Source organism: Ornithodoros turicata, chromosome 4, assembly GCF_037126465.1.
Source record: "Ornithodoros turicata isolate Travis chromosome 4, ASM3712646v1, whole genome shotgun sequence".
In the NCBI taxonomy this organism is placed as follows: Eukaryota; Metazoa; Arthropoda; class Arachnida; order Ixodida; family Argasidae; genus Ornithodoros; species Ornithodoros turicata.
This window is the reverse complement of record NC_088204.1, coordinates 66,771,779-66,778,118: the sequence shown is the minus strand read 5'-3', so window position 1 is coordinate 66,778,118 and position 6,340 is coordinate 66,771,779.

The following is a 6,340-nucleotide window of genomic DNA, read 5'->3' as shown; positions in this document are numbered from 1 at the left end:
GCAGACGACATTTCTCTAGGCCAATCAGCGAGCGTTCTCCTTATAGCGTCAGCGCTAGGTTCCAGGCAGATCACAGGCTGGTACTGCTCTTCACCACCGTTGCGCACGGTCGCTTTTTACGGCGTATTTTAAATTCAATTTCTGCGATAATTATGCCTCTGTGGTGTAAATTACTTCGCATGGTGCATCTTACTGGCCTACTTAACAGTTTTATAGGAAGAAAACTGGGTGTTAAAAATGACTTCTGTGCTACTTTAAAGCGACAGTCCGGACCTCCGGAGGGTATTCTGATCGCGACTGCATTCGATTGTCCCCTACACGTATATCATCCCCGTAAAATAGAAAGGATAGATTAACGCTTCCTCGTTTTGGAGAAAATGAGTTAAATCCTACGGTTAACCCATGTCTGGTTTCGGTTTCTCGGTGACGTCACTGTTGTTCCCGTCGTCACTATTGTGCAAGACGACACAACAACAATCGGCACTTGGTTGAGGCGCAAAGTGAGATTTTCAGGTGAGATTTGAACTGTTGGGATTGGCGATTTGGTTTCATAACTTGTTATTGCTAACTGTGTAGCCTGTGACATTTGTTATGCAGGTGTTGCTGCTGTAACTCAGAGAGACTCGCCTAACAAATGTGTATGCTGCGTAGGCCAAATCTGTGACGAGAACGAGGTCGTGACGAGAACGAGGTCGACACTTAATAAACGCTTACCTAATATCTTTAAACGGCATTGGTACTGCACCGAGCTTTTGTCCAGAACGATGAATCCTGGCAATCCGCAACTGTTTTAGGGGTTTGGTCTCCCCCGAAAACCCGAAAAATGACACTCACATTGTATTTTCTTTCTTGTTCTCACGATGCACTAAGCAACACTTATGGCTCATTGTTCAACAACACCACCACGTTTGCAATAACCAGTCATGCTAATACAAAAAGCAGGAATGCCATGCGTATTGAAGGTACCAGCAACGCACAAAGCACAACACACATCCCACCGAGAGGAGACGAGCAGACGCCGCAAAGGCCGGAAGAGAACGCGTCACGACTGTTCGAAGTGCGGCTTTCAGTCGGGGGCAAAGGATACAACTTTAAAATTCTATTATAAATTCTCGGAGCCGAATATAAGCGAAATATAAACGATGTAAGGAATCATCTGATAAGGCCACATCTGGGGTCCAGACTACCCCTTTAATGTTTATATGGAAGAGCATCTGGACGGGATCATCGGCTCTCGTTTGTTTCGCTCACTCCGGTTCATCGGTTCACTGGATTTTTCATCTATCGACGTTTAAATAAGTGCGGTTAACTAAAAGAAATATTCAAGCACCTCGTTTTTACCACGAGGTGCACGAGGTGTAAACTCTGACCGCGCTAACGAATTTCCTTCAAATACCATTCGCAACCACATTAACGAACATGAAAGAACTGATGTTCTGAGGCTGGAACAACATAGAAGGGACAAATACATAGCCTGAGCCTCAGAACATCAGTTCTTTCATGTTCAACAGTTGCCGGCTGCGTCGATCCCGTCGTATGAATGTGTGTATGGGTGAGCAAATATGTAGGAGTGAAAGGAGGATGAGTGGGAGAGAGTGGCTGGTTTGTCCCTTCAGATGACGCACCCTGGAAGTCGCTGAGAAGGCGTGTTAGCTTAGCTCAAATGGTAGAGCCCTGGACCGGTAATCCGCAAGATGTGGGTTCGAGTCCTACAGCTGGCTAACCTTTTCAGTGACTTTCATCTTTCACATTAACGAAGAAAGAAAATTAAAACTGAAGGAAGAAATACTGGTTCTACATTATACCGCGGTTGTTCACCCGGCTGAATAATTTGTAAACAGGTGTCGCTACCGAAAAAAAAAGTTTCGTTTTAGCCATTATCCTTGAGACATCGGCCAAGAATTGAGCAGCGAGCGGCTCATTTGCATGCGCCCATTAATTAAATGAAACTTTTAAATTTTACCTCGGACGCTTTCGGAACCTCCGTTTTGCCGGTCGGGACCCTCAGCGAAAAATATTCCGCGAAAAAACCCGCATCGACACTTTGGGATTTTCAATCTGGATTCACGCCTGCGTTTTCTGGACGCCCCGAGCAGCACAACATATTGGTCCAATATTTGACCAGTATTAGCCAATATTGGGTGTTGGCAGCCAATGTTGGTTCATTATTGGGCCAATATTAAGCAAAGATGTTGTGTTGCTTGGGGCGTTTGTGTTTCGCGTGGGCGGCGCGTTTCCAGCAAGTCTCCGAGAACCACTCCGTGCTGGAGCTTGGGCTGAAACGCAAACGCTTTTCACCCAGCCTATCGGAGCGCTCGTGGAGGGGCTCGTTTGGTGCCGGCGGGCCTTCCCAGCACAACAGCTATACCACGCAGTAACTTACTTCCTTTTGTGCGTGTGCTTGGTGCCAGTGAATGTATTCTCACGAAAAGTTGTTTGTTGTCAACGACGAGCTGGTGATTTACGCAAACCACAGAATCAACGGAAATAAATGCTGTTTTGGGTGTGACCATGTGTGTTCGTCGCCGGTAGGCAACCATGTGTCTCGCTTCTACCGCAGCTCCTTTTTTTCCATCTATATTAGCGACTTTAGTAGGAGGAGTTCACGACGTCAGGAGAAATGATTCACGGGCGGAGAGCGCGAGAGGCGCACGTACAATCTTGACAATGAAACACGTTTGTACACTGGCGGTAAACTCGCATGTGGAGGAGCATGTCGGAGCATGTCGGAGGAGCATGTCCTCCTCTCCACGAATCTTTGCGTCTGATTTGGTGCGCCGTTGAATACCCGAAACTTTGAAGCCTCAATTTCGGGACTTTTTTTTGGCAGTTCCATTTGCAATATCGAGCGGATTTCTTAGTGGATCTGACTAAGTTCGCTATGGGCTCTCTAATTCTGTAAAAAAAAAAACGTTAGGTTGACCTGGGAAATCTTGGAGTTCAATTAAAGAAATTCAATTTATTTTAATTAAAATCGAATGAAATTATTTTTTCAAGGTGGCAAATTCAGTTGCCACACAAATGCCGTTTACCCCGTATTTTTCCGTCGCCCCGTCTTTTTATAAAGTCCAAATTACACGTTTTTTGAAACACCCTGTACAGTAGCGTCAGCGCAGTAATGGTTCCGGCTGTTTTCAGCGAAGACGAGACCCGCGCATGCGCTGTGCATTCTCACGCAAATGGTCCCTTAAGTGTTCATCCGCCTGGTTCACACGCGGGCGACAGTTCACACTGGACAGCTTGTAGGATAAGCGTGAAGGTCTAAGTAAAGACGAGAGCAACACACTCGTGGAAGGCTAAAAGTTGACGAAGACAGAAAAAAAGTCATTCTGTGGCCATAGGAAAAGAAAGTACGGTTCTGTGAAAAATGTTTAATACGAGGGGCTTTCAAGTCAAACCGGGACTTTTCATTTTTCGAAAAAGTAAAATGAACTTAGAGGCGAGAAATTAGTTTTATTTTTCAACGTGATCTCCAGCTGCACTAATGCACTAGTCCCAGCGCTTCACGAGGGCATGGATGCCAGCAGCGTAGAAATCCTTACCGGCGCGTAGCGGCCAAAATCGGACCGCATTCTTGACCTCGTCGTCGCAGCTGAAGTGGCGGCCCCCAAGGAACGCCTTCAGTGGATCGAAGAGATGGAAATGGCTGGGGGCAAGGTCTGGACTGTAAGGGGGATGTGGCAGCAACTCCCAGCCAAGTTCCTGTAAGGTGCGTGTCGTGAGATCTGCGGTATGCGGGAGTGCATTGTCCTGTAGGAGGAGGACTCCTTTGGTGATGAGGCCCGGCTTTCCAAAACTGGATGTGTTCACGAATGATAGTGTTCAACGTTGCCACAGAAAGGTCCGTCTTTCGAGCCAGTTCGGGACATGTTATCCGTCTGTCCTTGAGGATCAGGCGCTCCACAAGTTGTTTCTCAGGAACTCTGACACTGGGCTCTGAGCCGCACCGGCCGGGATCGTCCTGCACTCATGTACGGCCGTCTCGGAACCGTTTGCACCACTCAAACGCTTTGCTGCGGCTAAGTGTATCGTGGCCATACTGAGCCTGAAGTCTTCTGTGAATTTCAGATGACTTTACGCCTTCATTCACGAGAAACTTCATGACAATTCGCTGTTCGATGTGCGCGATCACCTCATTGTCGGCCATCTTGCTCAGCACGTGTCTTCTATTTTGCACAAACTTTGGACCACCACGTGGTGAACGCGGAGGCCTGTCGCGTGTGAAAATGACGAAAACGAAGTAGCGCGAGCCATTTTTACACTAAGGAGACAAAGTCCCGGTTTGACTTGAACACCCCTCGTAGTAAGCAGCCAGAGAACGAGAAGACTTCGAGAGAAAAAATTTCGTTACGGTACTTGCAGCGCCTCCCCCAGACCATGTGACAGCCGCATCACCGCATGCCACGTAGCCACATGCGGAGAATACGCCCGGAAAAGCCTACGCGGCGCGCGAAACGCTTGCCGCAGGCAGCGTCCGCTTTTCGTTCTTCGTCGATCGCGCAGTGGATGATTTGGTGGTGGTAGATCCTTCACGTTCTTGTTCTCTTCTGGCCTCCCACGCGTACAACATTGACAACGGCGTTAACTCGAACGTAATTCGCAGCGAGGCTCACGTTTTTTGAACCGGCGAATTTACGAGAGAAATAAAGTGTCATCACTGCCTACACGGCAGCCTTTCCAACGTCAGTGCATGGTTCTCATATGAACAGTACTGTCTTCATCGTACAATCATGCCAGTTTTGGAGCGGTGCACCTGGAACGGACGAAATTTTTGGACTATATTTTTTTTATCGTGTTAGCGCCGCGAAGCAACTGTGGCTATGAGCGGCGTACAGACGTGGACAAATGGAGAGAGGGCAGCAGGAAGCAGTGGGGGGACAGGAGTCAGTATGCGTCCTGAGCCGACTTCAGGGGGAACTGTGCCAAGATTCGTCTGGAAAGTCTTCGGAAAACCCAGGCAAAACCTCAGACAGCACAGCCTGTGACACAATTCGAACCCGTGTCATTTACCAGACTCGACGTGGAAAGTTTGGACCATAATCTTGTACGACGATTAGGAGTGTATCGCGTCGTCATCATTCTTCTACCGACGGCCTGTGACAACTGTGACTTCTGCTTTTTTTTTTTTTTTTTCGTAAGTTCTGGCACAAACGTGACGTACACTACATACGTTACGCGTGATTTTGCGTCAATAGTACCGGCACAAACACACACACACACCTAAAGCATGTCCCACCGATGCCCATTGACGCAAGAGCGCGCTATTCCTCGTTTCATATAGACGAAATCGAATGGAATATCGCAGTAAGATAAAATAAGACCAACGTGCCGTGTATAGTGCCACGAATCATCATCGCGAAACTTCCAGGGCAGGCACGAAACGGTACATCTCATCCCGGCGCATGCTGAAGAAGAAGAAGCAAGAAGCTTCCAGACACATCGCCTGCTCTCTGGCAAACGCACGTGCTGTTTCTAGACTTTTCGGCGCGACGCTTAAATGCTTGTGCGCTCCAAGCTGGAGCATTCATTCTTTGGACTCAGTTGTGTTCAGAGAGCTATCACACTTGTGTTTTGCTACCAAGTAGTCTAATAAACCGTTGGCTGTTTATTCGACGACTCGCCGACCCATTTCGCTTCGTGGCAATAGTTTTCTTTTACAGACTCTGAGCATTGTAACTTTTGCAAATGGAGTTTCGGACGCTGAGGAATGTTTGCGGACCGTCAAATGGAGTTTACATATCACTGGGGTTCGGAACTCAGAGCCGTGTTTACAATCCCGGGATTTCGGGACTTTTAAATGTAGGTTGTGGGACGGGATCAGATTTTTTGCGCGGGTGTCCCCAGGACGTCGCATATAGGAATGTATCTACTTGTGCGTTCACGCACTATTGTGTTACATATTCAAACGTTTCGCTGTCCTTAGTAACTATATGTTGTTCCAATCCGCAGTAGCCAAGTCTAGAATTATTTCAAGGTTGTCTCCATTTTTTTTTTCTTTTTTTTTTTTTTTTCACTTTCAAGTCAACGTATCGATGAAAGTCGAAAGAACAAAATAAAAGAGAGAAACAATTCTGCAATACTTTGTGCGGACTCAGAGATAGGAAGAGCCCTCGTGATTTCGCAGCTGTTTTAATGCTACTTGAAAGCCTCGGGAGGGGTTACGGGAACTGTACATGAGGGAGAGGTTTTTACCCTTTTCCCTCTCCCAAATCCACTACGAAAGGTGTGATTCCGCGCAGGGGGTTGGGATGGTTAGGGGTTGGGGGGGGGAGGGGGCGGAGTGGCATATTTAGAAGGAGGGGGTTGAACCAGCAACCCCTCCTTCTAAATATGCCACTGC